General features: G+C 36.2%; 1 protein-coding gene across 4 annotated transcripts in view; it reads left to right on the top strand.

The window, feature by feature from the left end:
• The first annotated feature begins 17010 nt into the window (after positions 1-17010).
• Positions 17011-19567, top strand: part of cntfr (ciliary neurotrophic factor receptor) — a 191399-nt gene continuing 188842 nt past the window's right edge. For 2 of the 4 annotated variants that reach the window (XR_007932213.1, XM_051909473.1), the window contains exon 1: positions 18301-18529. The gene's annotated coding sequence lies outside the window, so the exon portion shown is untranslated. Of the gene's footprint in view, positions 17030-18300; positions 18530-19567 lie in introns of those variants that run through there. The other 2 variants (XM_051909474.1, XM_051909475.1) reach the window with 2 other exon arrangements.

Raw genomic sequence — 19567 nt, 5'->3', positions numbered from 1 at the left:
CAGCCAAAAATGCTCATAACGGCGTCTAACCCTACACTTAGTTTAAGTGAAAAATTAGAGAGCAGTCCTGTTTTTCAAATGCATTCATTTCATAATGTTCTTCCTCATGAGTTCCCTTTGTACGACCACTGCTGCACACATGGTTTTACTCGTAAAACATGGCTAACAGAGGATAGCACATGACTCTCATTGAGGGTTTGGTGTGACATTTAAGATGTGCATTTGTAGGATCCTGACCTCCGTCCCTGCCACCCACAACCAAAGCATCATTGGATTTAAGGAGGTTTGTAATACCCGGAGAAGACTATCCATTAGCATTTGGATTCATGTGATCGGTAGAAGCGTTACTGGAATTCCTATCTAAAATTAAATAAATGTTTTCTCAACTGAAGTTTTTTCTTAACTATGTACTTTCAAAATGGTTAACAGTCATGAAAACAGATTTTTGTTTTGCTTCCAGCATCACAAAATGCCTGACACATTGATTTCAGATATCTTAATGAAAATAAGTATCAAAAAATGTATTCTATTGATTAATGAAAAGTAAATTTGTGCATTTTGGAAAAGCATTCTTCCACCATGGTCCATTAATAGAAAGTCAATTAAAAAAAAAAAAAAAAAAAAATGTTTGTGTGTTACTGTATAGTAAAAATATATTTGGTCCCAGTTATATGTCAGGCACTGAACTGAATTGTAGAACACATTCTCAATTTAATTCTCAATAACGCACAACCCTGCTTCAAAACAACCTTGTTGCATGGAGTCATAGCTACCCAAAAATTGAAATTCATAAGACAAATTCAAGTAAGTCTGAGATTGGATTCATATGCTTTGCAAACTGTAGGAAGGGAAGTCAGTCTACTAATAAAAAATGTGGCTCAAGTCTTTGCAGATTTGATCTTCAAGAGCAGTTTGTATGCATTTATCTCTCCCGCCTGTCCGCCCCCTGCTTTTCTGTTGAGGTTAGGCCTGTGTTTTATCTCGGACCAAACTTTAAATATTTTCAGACACAATTCTCTTCCTTACCCGTCTTCCTTTCAGCGAACGCATGCCACAGAATGTGTGAAGTTCAGAAGTTGCAGACTTCAAGTGTATATATTTGTATTCCACTAAGCCTCTTCAAAGATAAATTCTGTCCACATCCGCTTCTGATATTTCTTCATTGTTTGCATGTAATGCGTGACCCTCCGAGATCCTAGTTCATCCTAGGGGAAAGCACTGTAGCCCAGTTAGTGTGTCACCGATGGAAGAACTGTTCCAACTAAATGTATTCCATTTATTTCAAACAGCCAAGCATGAAGCTGTGCTTTTATCATGATGACAGCAAACAGGTCTTCACCCTTTTTGGCTGCCTGAGATGAAGACATGCAATTAAAACAATGGAGAAAACCAGTTAGTGAGCAGACAACTTCAAGGGTGTGATGACCTTCAGAATTGTGCCAAGCAAGAATAATGTACTGAAATGTTCAGAGCGTGCTTAAAAAAAAAACACACACACACACACACACACACACACACACACACACACACACACACACACACACAAAAAGCTCTTGAAGCTTCACTTTTGTTCCGCTGCTGATTTCATGCAGAATACTACATGCTGTATGAGTTATGTCATACTTTCTCGAATTACCAAACTTATTATAAAAACAGTATTTAGATTAGCCAATCAGTCATCATAATGCAGAATGGTGTAGTTATGACATACTGCAGGTGCTAACCAGCCAAACCCTGACCCCTCTGGATTTACAAAATAGAAAGAGAAAAGAAAAATATGGTAGAAAAAAATAATAAAAATCAACAGGAACAAAATAAAAGACACCACAAAATACGGAAATTAAAATGACAGACATGCAAAAACAAACAATTTTTTTTTTGCATGTTTGTCATTTTCATTTCTATATTTTGTGGTGTTATTTATTTTGATAGTGTCCTGTTGATTTTGTTTATTTTCTCTACCATTCTCTCTCTCTCTCTCTCTCTCTCTCTCTCTCTCTCTCTCTCTCTCTCTCTCTCTCGCGCCTGCAGAATACCATAACTACACCATTCTGCATTATGATGACTGATTGGCTAATCTAAAGACTGTTTTTATAATAAGTTTGCTAATTTGAGAAAGTATGACATTATCCATACAGCATGTAGTATTCTGCCTGAAATCAGCAGTACTCATTCTTAGCATTACAGTGTAAAAACCCTAGCAAGTCCTTAGCAAGCACCCTATAAGCTTCCCAAATAGTCTACCTTTTAGAAAATGCAACAACCTAACATTCACCCACTCTAGCACCTAATGATGCATCAGTAGCCACTACCCAGACAATCCTAACAACACACAAGCAACCACGCAGGACAACCTAGCGATTGGAGAACACTGGCCTAGTACCACCCTGCCAACAACCTAGCAACTAGCAAACCACCAAGCAAAACACAAGCAACGACCATGAACACCACAGCAAACACCTAGAACGCTAGCAATACTTTAGCAACCATTTCAAAAATTTAGCAATTACCCAGGAAATCTTTCTACAGTACTCCCAATCAATCATCCATAACAACTTAATAACCATCTACCCACACATCCAATGCTCTATCCATAGACTGGTGATACTTTGACATTTTGTTGTACAATGTACACTGCAAACACTCACATCCCAAACTGTCTTTTCTAGTTACTTATTAAAAATTTACATTTTCAAAAATGAACTTAACTCTTTCAAAATTTGTGTTTTCGCTATGGGTGTGTGTAATATACGTTGTTGAAAAAACAACAAAGTAACATCATGTTATGTTTACCACAGGCTTTATTAATCGAAAAACCTCATTATAAAACACCATAGGGAAATCTCAAAGGATCCTGCAGCAAATTAGACTTTCGGTTCTGATGTCATACCTGCACCACTCTATTCACCATTCGCCAGGAGTTTGATTGACAGGCGATCTGACCAATCATAACACCAAATCTGCCATTTTGTCAGACAAACAAACTAGGCAGGAGAGTTAGTAGATTAATGTTGGTGGACTTGAACTTAAAAATGGTGTGTATTGACATCTTTCCGCGGTTGAATCAACATACCTTCTGATGTTCATTAATGTTTATTGTGCTATAACTAGCAGTAAAGAAGAAAAGATCACTGGTTCACGTGCCGCTTGAAAGGCACTACAGCGATTTGTCATGACACATTAAAGAGCCACAAAATGGTATTTAATTTTTGAATTTCTTAAAAATTAGGAAATTTGAAAGCTGAGACTTTGTTTCATACCAAAGTAACCTGCTCTTATCTGTTGGCAACTACGTGAGAACATGATGTGTGGCGTGAGGGCGCCATGGCTTGTTGGACAGTAATGGCACTTTTCCACTGCATGGTACAGCTCGGTACGGCTCATTTTTTTGGCACTTTTCCAAGGCATGGTACGGCTTGCTTAAATAGTACCGCCTCGGTTGAGGTTCCATGCGAGCTGTACTGATACTAAAATGTGGTGTGTAAACACTGCAGATCACTGATTGGTCAGAGAGAATCGTCACTACCAACATCATTTGATTTGACACACGAGATACCAAACCCTCAAGATATAAATAGTCAGTAACAGCCACCGCAGTATCATTTGTTCACACAACTTTTTAAAATGACTTGGTTTAAACGTCCGTTGCATGCAACTTGAAAAAAAGAAATGGCTGTATCGCGGTCAGTAGACGAGGTGCAAACGATCAGTCTATAATCCCACCCACTTTGAAGTGGTACTAAACTGCTGTGGAGAAGCAAACCGAAAGTAAAGCAAGCCGAGCCGTGCCGAGCCCTGCCATGTTGTGCCGAGCCGAGCCGAGTCGTACCACGCAGTGGAAAAGCGCCACAACTAAGGGGGACAGGTCTTTGCGAAGGGTCAATTACTAAGGATACATTAGAGACTGTGTAGCAATGCCCCAGAGTACAACCAGTCAGAAGACCCTAGAAAACACAAGAATCAACTGGGCCAACAGCCAGAAAACCCCACTATTGTGGCAGTTTTCCACTGGCAAGCATCACTTGCATTTTCTTCAGAAAATGTAAAAATCTGTTTGATCAATTAAAATTGCTATTACCTTGATTTCTGAGATTAAACTCTATGTGGAATGTCTGTGTAATTAACAAAAACCTTAAACAATATCTTGTGAAAGTTGTGGGGCAGTTACTCTTTTTACCTTCACTAATGAATGTCAGCATATATAGTTAATTATTTTTCCCATTCTAATTGGAGATTTAATTGACAAAGGATTAGCCATGAGAAGGAAATAATTGCCTTAGCGGACACATACAGAAGTTAGTCTGAAAGCAATTCTGTTCAATGTCAGCCCCTGACAAAGATTTATTTCATATTCTGTGTTAACAAGAATTTAATCTTTTACAGCAGCTTCTCGAGATGGACTCACTGCTATTAAAAATACTCGTCAAAACTTGATTATTTCCCATCACAACCACAGTCGAATATTATCAGTGAAATGAGAGAGACCACTAAAGCAGATCAAGGGAAAGATATCACCACATTCAGACATATCACAAGCCAGAAATTCTCTGAAATTTTCTTCAAAGGTCTTAGACTGATCTATCACGTCAAAAGTGGTGTGATGTTTCATAATGTGTCCGTACATTCACATAAATGATTTGCAGATTATAAAAGCATACAGTACATGTAGCACATATGGAAAGCAGACCGTGCCGCCCTACCATATGTGTATGTAGGCCACCCTTTGTGTCTGTGACTGGTTTGAAATACACTTAAAGTGTCAACTTACCCTGAAATAAGTGATTACTAAAGACATCTAAAGTTTCCTTGCTTGGTCTGGTTGCGCTTACCAAAGGGTTGTGTGAGCAGTTGTTTTATCTAGAGGTCCACCTGAGATGTTGCAGCTCATTTGGGTGACTCTTAGGGATGTCGGGTTTGGCCCATGTCATTTAGATGTCATGAAGGATCCCTTTTCATATCCTTATGTTCTTCCATAGTCGATCTCATCATCACATGCCTTCATGTGTTTCATGTACATCTCCATTTGATTGTGGAGCTTCACATTTGGTGATTCTTCATCAGTCTTTTCACAGGTTGCCTGACTTTATTGAGACATTTTGTCACCCATTTTTGAGCCTTTTTTTTTTTTGCTGATCATTAGCATCTCTCCCACATGGTTTGGAAGCAAACAGATTGGAAAGACAATAGACAAGTAGGTCATGAATGAATGCATTGAAGTGATCACTTAATTATTACCTTCCCCATTGGTCAAATTGTTCTGCTGCATATCAGATCTTTTATTTCCTTTTAAGGCACTTATATAGAAACCTAGAACCAATAAATACTTAGCATTTCTGTACTTTTGGTTCCATCTTTCCAGTCAGTGGGAGTTTTGAATGGGTTTTGAATGCCTGCAATAAGCCTTGCCAATTAAAGATTTGTTTATGTGTTGTTTTACAACATAAAATACACCACGATTCATCAGTAATGCCCCTTGTGGTTTTTAAAGCTTTTACCTGTCTTAAAAAGGGCGGTTGCTAACAGGTGGCTAAATTGGACTAAACAGGTGGCTAAATTGGACTAAGCTTTTCTGGGTCAGTACGTCTATCTTGGATTGTTTCGCCAAATGTATAGTGTAAATGCAGATATCAGATACGGGTCACTTTTAAAAGGTGATATAAGCTGGTCATCAAAAAAATTTGATATAGTCAACAAATCAGAATTGTGCATCAAGACCTGCGCAGTGTAAATACAGCCATAGTGTAGTTCATTTAAAGCCTTAAGCTCTGCCTATTGTATTTAGGCTTCAAAATTCATAAAAGTTGTGTTAATTAGTAAATATTACTTATGTTTAAGAATCATTCGGTCTTCAAAAATATGTCTTCTCTGCAGCACTTTATATCAACTTGACACTTGCATGGTGTTAAAGTCCTGGTGCTACTATGGCTCATTTATTATAATTCACTGCAGTAAAGTGGGTGGAGTGTTGAATGCACATTGATCAGTTTGTTTGAGCTCTGATTTTTCAGATTTATTTGGGCTCAGACATTGATAAGATAATATTGTTTCTTCCCCCACAGGTTATTAATCAGGACACAAATGTGACATGGGTATGACATAGGTATTACAAAAAGAGGTGACTTATGAGGACATTACCCCATGTCCCCACTTTTCAAAAGGCTTATAAATCATACAGAATGAGTTTTTGTGAGAAAGTAAAAATGTGCACAGTTTCCTGTGATGGGTAGGTTTAGGGGTAGGGGTAGTGTAGGGCGATAGAAAATACGGTTTGTACAGTATAAAAACCATTACGCCTATGGAATGTCCCCACAATTCACAAAAACGAACGTGTGTGTGTGTGTGTGTGTGTGTGTGTGTGTGTGTGTGTGTGAAACCGCAACCACATATAATGTGGGTATTGGTTAAAATTAAATTAATTCTTGCTGTCGCAAGATCACGGAAATCCTGAAAGGTCTGGTGCATTCTGTCCTTGCAACCCTAGACCTCTAACTTGATTTTAGCTTGTTCTCACAGCATTTGGTCATCTCTGATGGTCTCTTTCATATTCTCAAAAACCTCATCTAGGCACTTTTGAGACCTCCTCTCTAAATTTGGTCAAATGGTCCTCTTCTCTCAGAAAATGCTGGTTTCTCTTTCATGCTCTTTCATTTCTTCCTGATTTACAGACTTTGACTCAACAAGAAGCTCAGGGATGACTGTTTTCATTTTCAACAATTTCAAGGTTGGAATCTTCATTGATTAAATCTATGTTCAACACCTAGCTTACAGCAAATAAGTTAAAGCAGGAGCTCTGAAGAGATGAATTTCAACAAAAGCTTCACCCTTTGCACAAAAGGTCAGCTGCACCAAAAAGATGCTCTGCTTTATTGCATCATAGTGGCTGGACTCAACTTAATACAGAAGGTACGGTTAAGTTTTCAATACTGTTCAATTGAAGCAGTTTTTAGACATGAGTTAAGTATCTAATGATGCTCAATCCTAATGCATGATTTTGCTGAAGAGCTGTATCTTCACTGTAAATGCAAAATGTTGCTTTTAGTCAACAAACACATTTAAGATGTTCCTCATAAATTACACATATATATTTGAGATTAAATCTTCTGAAGTTTACCAACAAATTGTAATCATATTTTTGAAAGCAAAATAAAAACTTTATTTGTTTATTCCAAGTCATCACTTAATTTTTGACCATTTTATTGCATCTCATAAGCATCATGTGAAGAAATGGGTTTGTTACCCAATAATATTTTAACCTGTTAAACTCCTTTTTACCTAGAGCTACTGTGTATATCACTCACCCATAGAGGCCAGACATTAAACTTAGTCTATCTATCATGGAATAAATCTTGTAGCTGCTTAATGAATCTGCTCACTAAAATAACATATTAATGAATATAACAAATTGTGTCCATGATATTTTTATTATGTAGCAAGAGGTTAAGAAAAGCATCAAGGCACTCAAGGCTGTGCTATATTGCGAAAGTAGTCATGGCTGAAGAGGCTGCATGTTGTCTCTAAAAACATAACTTAACCTTGACAATATTTACAATCACAGGCTCTTGTATACTGTATTGCTTATATAAAAATACTGTCTGAATGTAAAAAAAAAAAAAAAAAAAAAAAAGCTGTAGAGCACACACACAAAGACTGACTATATTGAATCTAATCTCACAAATATACAGCATCTTGAAATGTTGTTTCCAAAGAAGACTTTCTAGTAGCATATCCTGTCATTTTGCTCTCCTTTGTATGAACTGTCTTTATCAGTATTGAAAGGTTAACATTTGGAGTCAAAACTGTCACGTTGTAAATGCACTTACCTGGTAGCCAGAAAGTCAATAAATTTGCTGAAGACATTTGCATAGATTAATCTTTCTCTCTCATCATCCAAGGACATGGTGCATAAACATAATTTTGAGTGATTTCCACTGGGTAAAACATCATTGTCTCTGTCTGACATTGGTAGGAGTGTGGTTTTGTTGTTATTTATTGTTGTTGTTTCTCAGCTCTCCTTGAAATGAACAAGAGCAGCGTCTGTCACATACAGAGCGTTTGGATGCCAAGAGAAGCTTTTTGGCATGTTTGGATGCAAGATTTCTCCAATGATTTGCCTTTTATACTAGTGCAGAAAGGTAAAGATGCTTTCAAATGTCAAATATTTATTACACCTATGATTTTATTAATATTTTTAAAGTGTTCAAGCATATATGAATATATTTCCTACATTCCCTGCTGCTGCTATCTAGAGTGACAATGCATTGTAACCTGACTTGTAGTTTACATAGGTAAGCAAATAGCATGAAAAATATTACTATAAAATAATTTATAGCAACCCAATTCAGTTCAACACAGTTTAAAATGTTTATCCTGTGATGGAAAAGCGGAATTTTCAACAGCCATTATTGCAGTGTCACATGATCCTACAGAAATCATTATAATATGCTGATTTGGTGCTTATCAATGTTGAAAGAGGTTTTTTTTTTTTTTTTTTTGCATTGATCAGAGCAGATAAATCATTTATGGAACTTCATGACGAATATTATTCTTGGAGTGAACAGGCATGAAGTTTCAAACTTCAGTATAGATCTGTATGTATTATTATATTTCAGTATGTATTATTATATTTCTTAGCTACTTGGCATATGATTCTAATGGATGATAAAATTTGCAAAACTTTGACCTGAGCCATATGATGGACCATAATATCATAGAGACTTTGTGAGACTTGTGTGCTCTTGTGATTGGGCCAATAAGCAGCCAGCTAGAACACCCTAGTAACAGTATAGCAATGCACTGAAATCCACTCAGAACAGCCTAGCAACTGCATAGCAATACCACAGTCATTAGCATATTTTTTTCAGAAAATGTACAAGTCTAGTTGTCTAGTCTCATTAAAACTTTCAGCTGGCACAGATGGACATGTGGTTTATGAAGAAAATTATTAAGCTCAAACTGGAAAATCCTATTGCATTTCGGATAGTTTTGATACACATGAAAGATATTTATATGGTATGGTGATAATATTCTTCCTGTAAAAACAGCTTCAGTACTTCGCTCTGTTTAACTAGATTGGAATTTGTAATGATCACTCAATTCATAGCCAGACGTTATTGAGCCATCACCAGATGGTGCAGGGAGTCAAGGTGAAGTGGATGCGTGCCCAGCCATATCCAGGCAAGTCTGTTCTAGCCTTCGGTCATAATATGGCTCATATAAAGGGGAAGTTGGATAAAGTCCTGTCCATGGATGAAACCTAATCCGTGACTAAATTATGCCCTGCCATCGGTGACTATCCATTGAACACATTTTTGCTACGAGTTCTCGTTTAATCTTTGTCTAGAAAACAAGCCTCAAAGTAAGATGAACTGCCTCATTTTGTAGATAGTGTTGTATCTAAAAGTTTTGATCTTGATCCAAGGTCACTAAAACATCCCTTTATTTAGATAAAGCTGTTTTTCCCTGAAAATGAATGCAGTGTTACCCATACCAGTGCTGAGATTACCCATCAATCTTAATATACGTGAATATCATACTATCAGATTCAAGGCTTGGGAATGAGTTTCAGTGTTTTCTTCATTATTCAAAGACTAGTCAGACTTTCCAATATTTAGCACAACAACTAAACTAGAAGTCTCAAACTGACGTAGATAGTTTCTTTAACCCCTCAACCCTTCAGCCTCTCAAGTGTTATGTTGTATCCAGCCTGCAAATCTTTTTTTTTTTTTTTTACTTTAGTTTGCTTTGGCTTTTAATGAAACATAGTATAGTCCAGGGTTCTTCATCTCTGTTTCTTATAAGATTCTTCAATGCTTGTGTCTTATGCTCACCATTTATTTGACCGAAAATACAGTAAAAACAGTAATATTGTGAAATATTATTACAATTTAAAAGATATGTTTGAATATAAAATGTAATTTATTACAGTGATGCAAAGCTGAATTTTCAGTATCATTACTCCAGTCTTCAGTGTCACATGTTCCTTCATAAATCATTCTAATATGCTGATTTGCTGCTTAAGAAACATTTCTGATTATTATCAGTGCTTCATATTTTTATGGAAACCATGATGCATTTTTTTTTTTTCAAGATTCTTTGATAAATAGAAAATTCAAAAGAACAGCGTTTATTTAAAGTATAATTTTGTAACAGTGTAAATGTCTTTGCATCTGTCACTTTGTGGCTGTATAAAAGCACACAATGCAGGAGTAGAAACAGAAACAGTCATTAATAAATCAGAAACACTCAGGAGCTCGCAAGAGATAACTTAAACACAACCACGTTAACATACAGTAGATGTTTATACTGATGATACCAGACAATACACTGAAGAAACTAAAGGCTTAAATACACAGACAGGGTAATCGAGGTAAAACAGAACAGGTGTAGAGCTAATTATTAACCAAGGAATCTAACTAGGAACTCAGGCAGGTAAAACAGGAATGGAACATAGTGAAAACAAAACCAAAACTGACTATACATTACAGTATCGTCCCCTCGGAATTATAAGGTTCTATCTGACATTTTTGTCAAAATTGAGTTATTCACATATTCATATTTTGTGACAGCTTATTTACATTATGTGATGTTTCTTTTTTTAAGTTTCAACATTTTGGTACTTTTTTTTAGAAAACAAAAAGGTTCTATCTACAAAGTCGCACTTTAACTTGGTTCTATAAGGTTCTATCTGCGTGAGCCAATCAGCACTTCGAATGCACACACAAGGACCAATCAGGATCAGCGTTCTTTGTCATGTTGCCTGCGATAGCAGAAGAGAGTTCAGATAAATGCTAAGTCGGTGAAGAGAAGACTAAATAATTTCACACAACGCAATGTTTATTAGAAACCTCATGATCGACTGTTTTATTTATGATTTTGTCAGTGACAGCAGTCCAAATTTCAGGGAATTACAGACTTTTTGTGTGTTTTGCTGTATCTGTTACTGAGGAGTTATTTTCAGTTAGCCACCATGCTAATGCTAACCAGCAGCGCTATTAAAAGGATAGGTCCGGTTTTTGTAGTCTTTGCTTATTTCCAGTCACGGCATTGTCATACGAGGGAAAGTTATGTATATATTAGGTTATGTTTTAACCTTGATTCATCTTGTGTGCTTGAATTGAGCTGTATAGCTATAAAGCTCTACGCTATGGCATACTGGATTAAAGTTTATGCTAGATTAAGTGAGATGAAATGTTAAATTTTATACTGTTGGTAAAAACTGAGTTGTTGCATAGTTTAAATAAGTTAAATATTTTAAATGTGATTTTTTTTTAAGTATATATAGTCAGTGAAACATTGTTCAATGTTTACTAAAATTTGTTAAACACCTTTGCTAGAGCATTGTCTGTTTTTCGCAGTTTTTTAGTCTTAAAATGTCTTAAATTTTACAATATTAAGCCTTAAAGGTCAAATAGTAAATAATTTATAGATGGGGTCTTAATTACAACAATAAACGTTAGCATGTTATTTCAGAAATACTGATGTCTAGAGAGAAAGCCATTGTACATGTCCCACTTTCTGTGGAATAAAGTCCTGCTCAGATGTGTTACAGTAGCTGCTTTCTGTCTAAACAAAAGGAAACTTAAACTTAAATGGTTCCTGCAATAATGTGTTAAATTACCCATAATATTCCTACCTAAATTTAACATCTGCACTGGACAAAATATTTAGCACTGCCTTTTATGTTTAACTTAAACAAGAAAAATATATTCATTTAAAATATGAAATAAATGTCATCAAAACCATTAAATTGAACTTTCTCATGCATGTCAACACATTGTTACAACACTAATTTTATGTTTTAAAACAAATTATAAGCAAACTGTATGTGTTTCTTGAAAATTATTGCTTCAGTTAATTTTTTTTGCAGATAGAACCTTATAATTCCAAGCGAAAAATGTTTTTTTAGAATTAGAAGGTTCTATCTGCGAATGACCTGTTCCAAAAATCCCCATTTACAAATTTGTCAGGTCGACAGGCCATTGTGGAGTGACAGGATCGATGGCTGGAGGTGGAGCCAGGGGATCCACTTGGGTGGAGCTGGAGACTGGAAGACCCGAGGCAAATCCACACAACCGAGTGGCATTAGAGGGGAAGTCAAGGGACTGAAGGTAACCAGTGGAGGTTCACGTCATATGTGTAAATTTATTGAATACATTTGTGTTTAGTTTGCATCACAGCCCAGCAAAGCCACCCTTGATAGTCAAATTTGTAATAAAAAGTCAATTAGAGTCCACCTATTTATTGTGTAAGGGATAAAAATTGACAGTCAGACGATCATTATTGAAAAAAAAAAAAAAAAAATCCTTAAAGTGTGATCAGGAGTCTGACACAAAATGTTGTGTTGATTATCTTCTGTGGAACATACAAGAAAACACTTTGACAAATGTCTCTCTGTTTTTAAGTAAATGGTAACCAAAAAAAAATAAATAAATAATAATAATTCACTACAATCGACCACTGAGACACAAGATGCCGCCGGTTGCATTTGTATGAAACTTGTGATGCGAGTGTGTCAGCGGTGTGGTATCAAAGACACAAAATTTGCACCGGTTTCAGTTAACCAGCTGAATGGAAGTCTCACTATTGACCAGTCAGGGTTAAGTATTCCAGAGAGCCATGTAAAAAAGAAACTAAAACTATAACATTTCTGTCATAAAAAAAACAGTTACTGTTACTACAGCAAAACCAGGATAATTTGTATATGTAATGGTATTGATTTAAAAGCTTGTAATTTTTGTTGGTGGATTGTACAGTGTTGTCTCCTCTTGTTTCTGTTTCCGCTGTTGCTTATAATGCTGAGAATATCTAACTGTATGAGATGTTTGATCTCTTCCATAGTGCTTTAAAGCAGAATATTCTGTGTAGAATTGGGTCAGATACATTTTGTGGTCTCTGTCGCCTTTTTTGACTTGTGCAAATGATCTGCTCTGCAATATCCTGTATCCTGCAGTTCTCGAGGGACACAATCTCAGGCATCAGTAGATCACTAAACATGCAGAGCAGGACGGGATGCTGAGGATGAAACTCTGAAACAGGCTGTCATGCATCAATAACTGTTTATAGTCAAAATGTATGGCTGCAAAATCCATTTGACGAAATTGATGAAGTACACCATCCGTCTAATGGCCCTCAGGTTAGACTTTAGGATCCCTGACAAACCAGTCAAAAACTCTCAATGGATGTTCTCTTAACATGCCAGTTTTCAGAGTTCCTGAACTACATGCAAAAAAAAAAAAAAAAAAATTGTTTTCTCATGTGGCAAAGATTTTTGATGATGCAACACTGCTGCAACACCAGTGAGGTTTTGAGCATATTAAGGTGCACCCTATCAAAGTTGTGGATAATGGCCAAGTGTGTTTGCTGAATGATGTTCTTGTCATAACAAGCCGACAACATGAACAGAAATGAAATGTGATGTGCCCTATGTGATTACACAAGCTTTTTTACGGAAAAGTTCAAAGCATTCACCTTGACATAGACACAAGGTTTGACAGACAACGCATACTATAAAAGTGACTGCTGTCAAAATGACAGTTTCATCAGAAAGTTTAGTTGCAACGTTCTTTAGTGAAGTGTCATAGTTCATTCAGTATTGGCTGTGTTGGTTTAGAGGAAAATAAATGTCAATGACAATGCTTACTTCTGTTTTAAATCACGAGAATTAAAGATCACATGACATGGCATTGGCGAAATTGGACCCACTTTATATTAAGTGTCTATCACTACTATGTACTAACCCACTCTTAAAGTGGAAAATGGAAGTATAGGAATGTTCTAAATGATTGGAGAAGTCTTGAATATGTTACGAGAGAGAAGTCTTTTACTGAAACATCCAGTTATGACATTTTGAATAAATGTTTTAATGTAAAAAAAAAATAAAAATGCACCAATAAATTGCTCACAACATGCATAACATCTATTTAGAAAATAGATAAGGTGAATTTCCATTTCATGCTGACTTAAAACCTAGCCATATCACAAAAACCGGCCCCAAAATGCTTTTGGAAAGTTGAGTTACATTAGTTAAAGGAACAGTTCACCCAAAAGAAAATACTCACCCTCATGTCGTTCCAAACCCATAAGACTTTGGATAATCTTCAAAACACAAATTTAGATATTTTTAATGAAAATGTCCTTTGCAAGTCCAGGTAAGCAAAAGCATTTAACTTTGTTGTGTCACTTGTCCGGCACCTTTTGTGCAATAAAACAAACAAACAAACAAACAAACTAACTAACTAACTAACTAACTAACTAACTAACTAACTAACTAACTAACTAACTAACTAACTAACTAACTAACTAACTAACTAACTAACTAACTAACTAACTAACTAACTAACTAACTAACTAACTAACTAACTAACTAACTAACTAACTAACTAACTAACTAACTAACTAACTAACTAACTAACTAACTAACTAACTAACTAACTAACTAACTAACTAACTAACTAACTAACTAACTAACTAACTAACTAACTAACTAACTAACTAACTAACTAACTAACTAACTAACTAACTAACTAACTAACTAACTAACTAACTAACTAACTAACTAACTAACTAACTAACTAACTAACTAACTAACTAACTAACGTTCTATCGTTCTATCGTTCTATCTATCGTTCTATCTATCGTTCTATCGTTCTATCTATCGTTCTATCGTTCTATCTATCGTTCTATCGTTCTATCTATCGTTCTATCGTTCTATCTATCGTTCTATCTATCGTTCTATCGTTCGTTCTATCGTTCTATCTATCGTTCTATCTATCATTCTATCGTTCTATCTATCATTCTATCTATCGTTCTATCATTCTATCTATCGTTCTATCGTTCTATCTATCTATCATTCTATCTATCTATCGTTCTATCTATCGTTCTATCTATCTATCTATCTATCGTGAGACTACCAGCATTAATTAAGAAGTGATTTGGGCCTATTTTAATTTTGTTTCTTTAACAGTAGTTGTCTGTTCCATAAAAGCACATCCCCATATTTGCTGACCATTCTGGGCGTCTGAAATCAGCCTCAGGGAACATGTCTGCCTGTGATCTTCCTCCTCTCAGAAGTTCTTCTGAGTAACAAACAGCCTCAGACAGTTTTCAGTCCTTTCAATGTCCATGAACTTGTGGCGAGTCTCTACAGGATTCCTCACTCATATTAGAATTTTCATATCGTAAATACAATATGCTATGATGAGACATGCATAAAAATAGCTCTAATCAAACGAGCACTCAGACACACGGTGGGGAAGACGAGAACATTCTCGTCCAGTTACTTCCTGCTCAGCATTCCACTGGGAGGTTTTGTAAAAGTAGCTTTTAAAACAAGTAGCAAGAAAGTACATTTGAAATTCAGTCAAATATAACAATGGTTTTATTGCTGTTGGTTACATTTTAAATGACAAACATTCAATCAATGTAAGTCAATAAGAAAAGGCTGAAATTATCTATACAACAAAGTTTGAATGGAGTTTTAATACTTAGGGTTAGAGGTTTAGAACAAACCCTAAGCAGAATATTTGAGAAATATCTATTCAGTGCTGCCTTGCAAGCAGTATAATTACCTCCAGGGAAGTTTGCCAACATCTATTATCAACTGAACAAAAAAAAAGAAATTATTACGATTATTATGTGTCTCACTCTTTTGTCATATCTCACCAAACTTGGTATAATTAGTATATCCTGAAAGTAGAGATCTGAGGCTGGGTGAACAAAGAACAAGTACATGAATCACTTGTACTCAATTGACCAGACGCGGTGCAGCTTTGGCACAGGCTTCAGAATTCACAAACATTAACACACAACAAGGATTTACAACTAATCAGCAAGAATGCCTTTAACTTTGTAAATCTTTGTAGACAGAAGTTATATTGGTAACACTTTATAATAACTTGATAATGTACTGTGTCTGTACATTACACTCTACCTCAAGTTGTTCCAAACCTGTATGAATTTCTTTGTTCTGCTGTACACAAAGGAAGGTATTTGGAAGAATGTTTGTAACCAAGCAGATCTCGCCCCCCATTGACTGCCTATTGTAGTCAGTGGGGGGTGATATTTACTTGGTATCAAACATTCTTCCAAATATATTCCTTTGTGTTCAGCAGAACAAAGAAATGTATACAGGTTTGGAACAACTTGAGGGGAAGTAAATGATGACAGAATTTTCATTTTTGGGTGAACTATCCCTTTAAGGACTGAAACAAAGCCTTAGCCCAGGGATGGGCTCCTGAATATCAATATTATAGCAACTTATATATATATATATAGCAATTAGAACATCTTAGCAACTGCAAAGCATATTGCTCTGACAACCGCCCACAACACTAGTTACATAAAAAGATCCCAAATACATTTACATTCAAATGGCTCTCATAAAACTTAGAATTTTTCATATCTTTATATGAATATATGAACTTCTGATGTGTTAAGCATTATACAATGTTCATTAATTACTTATTGTTGACATTAATTATAAATTAACTGACCCCAATTTCTATCTTATTATAGCATTTCAGTGTTTGAGCTGCTGAATCCAAAACCTGATTTGGCCTCTGAACCAAAATAGCAGTCATTTCTGTAACCACTTAACAGTATCACTGTAGATTACAGCTCATCTTCTAACTTTACATTGTGACGTATGATCCTGCAGTGCATTGTGGGTAGTCTCCCCCACTGGCTGAACGGTGAGCAGACTGATAGGAGGGCTAGTAGTGACTTTGCTTTTCTGTGGAGCAGCTCATGTTTAATGCACAGCCCTGCTGAGCTCTGAGTATTGATTTGTAAATGCACGCCGTGTGTTTATCTGGCTAAGGTTCTCACCATTGTTTCAGGAGGCACATTTGCATAGAAGCAAGAGCCCAGGAGAGAGAGAGAGAGAGAGAGAGAGAGAGAGAGAGAGAGGGAGGAGGAGAAGGAGGAGGATGGGAGTATAAACTGGTGATGAGCTGTAGTTCAGATGTGGTTTAATGGAATAATAAAAAAACAGGAGCGAGGAAGAAAAAGAGAGACAGAAAAATGAAGTGAGGTAAAAGGTTCAGAGGCTGATGATTGTGATTGGTGGAAACATTGATTCATTGATTGATTTATTCATTGATTCATTGATTGATTCATTGATTGATTGATTGATTGATTCATTCATTCATTCATTCATGTTGTATATTGTTTACTTATTGGGTGGTCTGTTTGTTATGTCTGGTATAGTTGTTTATATTTGGTGTATGTTGATAGTTTTGTTTCATGTGCAGTGTTTATTATGTTGAATTTGGGGTTTGTTTTTAAGTTTGGTGTTTTGTATGCTGTTTATGTTTAGTATGTGTTGTTTGTTATATTTGGTGTACAGTTTTTAAAATTGTGTTTAGGGTGCGTTGTTTGTTATATTTAGTGTTTGTTATATTTGGTGTACAGTTTTTAAAATTGTGTTTAGGGTGCGTTGTTTGTTATATTTGGTGTTTGTTGTTTGTTTTTAGTTATTTGTTTCATCTCAAGGACCATTTGCTTTTTAGATAAAAAGATCAAATGGCCAAATGAGATCTTTACAAACATTTTAAAACATTATCTTTATAAACAGTTAAATTTATTCCTTTGGCAGGTGCTTTTATATGTATACAACAAGCAATTTATCTTAAACAACCCAGATAGGAGGCGTCAATCAGGACAGTTGAGGTATTGTGCATTTTAAAATGCCATAGCCACAAACCTACGCCAAAATGATCCAAGTAAATGCCAAGAGGAAGGAAATATGACTAATGAGATCTCTTTTGCATCTCAATAGTTTCTCCTAGACAATGGTGTGTTTAAAGAGAGAGCAAATTGAGACTTTTGCTTAAGTATTTTGGTGATTTTCCTCTTGTGAAAAAAAGACTCTCATATGTGGAGATGTTAGAGTTTCTATTTCAACAACTGAGCTCAGGCTGCACAGTCTATTTTTAATCAAATTGTTCCAAATGTCTCATTTTTGTGTTTTTTTTTTTTTTTTTTTTTTTTTTTTAATCTCCCTTAAGAAGTTTTTTTTTAGAAAAAATGGACAATTAAAAAAGGCATAACCAAAAACCCCTCTATGAAAGAGCAACCTCTGAGCAACAGAAATTCCCTTTGGGTGGTTGCATTTGTGTTTTAGTTAATAGTGCCCTGGGTATTGTAAGCATATGTCATTGTGCGCGTGTGTCTCTCTGGCAGCGCACACTTCCTGCAACAGTGGCTAGGGGGTGCATGTGGACAGAGGAAGCCACACTAATATATTCCTCACTGGCTGCTGTGAGCTGGTCACATGGGGAGCCAGTGCGAGTTTAAAAGTGCTTTGGTTTCCCTTCAGCCAGTGCAGTATGAGCCTTTGCTCAAGACGCGCACACATACACACACACTACACGCCTTTGCCTACAGAACAGCAACTTTCTGTACTGGAGCTTCTCTGATATACATAAACACACACACACACTTTCACATCTGTGTGCAGCTATAGAGGACAAGACACAGACATTAAGGAGCAGAGGAAGATAAGGCTAGAGACGGAAGCAAACGCTTTTAAGTAAGTACCTTGATTGTATCTCTTATTTATAAACTGTCAGTCATTTTTTAATGGGCACATTGTGTTGCATGCGATGCAATTTGATTTTGTGCTTTGAAGGACAAGAAAGACATGCACAGATGGGCAGATTGTTTTGTTAGCTATTTTGGAGCTTGTGGAGGCTGTTGGGATCAACAAATGATTGGCAAATGTCACCTAATGGATTATTTCCTGTTTGCTTGAGGTTGAACCTGGTGTCACAGTGTTCACATAGCCGCAGCGTCCCCGGCTCTCTGCACGTGTTAGAAGGATGCGAGCGTGTTAGACAGCCGCGCACCATACGAGAAATGTGATTCATGCAGCCTCACTCCGGGAAGAGGAGGCAAACAAAGTGGCCAGAGAGGGAGACGGGGGTGAGGATCAGGGTACGGAGGAAGGGGAGAGAAAGACGGGCGACCGAGTGAAAGTGGAGAGGCTTTGAAAAGCCCTGACACTAGGCAGACAATTAGCCCCGGCTTCTGTTATCTGTGCCTTTTCTGCAGCCGCTGCCCTGAAGGCGTGGGTCAAGGGAAGAGCTGACCCAGTGTCAACACTCCTGCATGGAAGCCATTATCAGGACCTGATTGATTAGTTTTAGCGGAAATCTCCACATCTCCTCCTCCTTCGCCTGCCGCTTTTTGTTCTTTGGCTGGGGTTGTATCTTGCTGGTTTCCTTGGGTTTACTTTCTTCATCTGTCTTTTGGACTTTCATTATGGGTAAATCTCATGAAAACTTGTCCGGGTAACATTTAAAAAAATCAATAAAAATATTTTGCATGAAGAACCTTTTTTTTTTTTTTAATTATTATTTTTATTATTTGTTTGCATTAAAAAAAATATATATATATCATTTTATTTTTATTATTATTATTATTATTATTATTGCACCTTGACAATTTAAATTGCCATGTGTGGCAATATTTTGTCGATCTTTCTTGGACTTTACATACACGTGTGTGTATATATTCTTGATAACTGTACAGTCATTTATACAAAAAAAAACAAAAAAAACAATTTTAT

The sequence above is a fragment of the Ctenopharyngodon idella genome, chromosome 10 (assembly GCF_019924925.1).
Source record: "Ctenopharyngodon idella isolate HZGC_01 chromosome 10, HZGC01, whole genome shotgun sequence".
In the NCBI taxonomy this organism is placed as follows: Eukaryota; Metazoa; Chordata; class Actinopteri; order Cypriniformes; family Xenocyprididae; genus Ctenopharyngodon; species Ctenopharyngodon idella.
The sequence above is the reverse complement of the archived record's forward strand: the minus strand, read 5'-3'. Positions and strand labels throughout refer to the sequence as shown.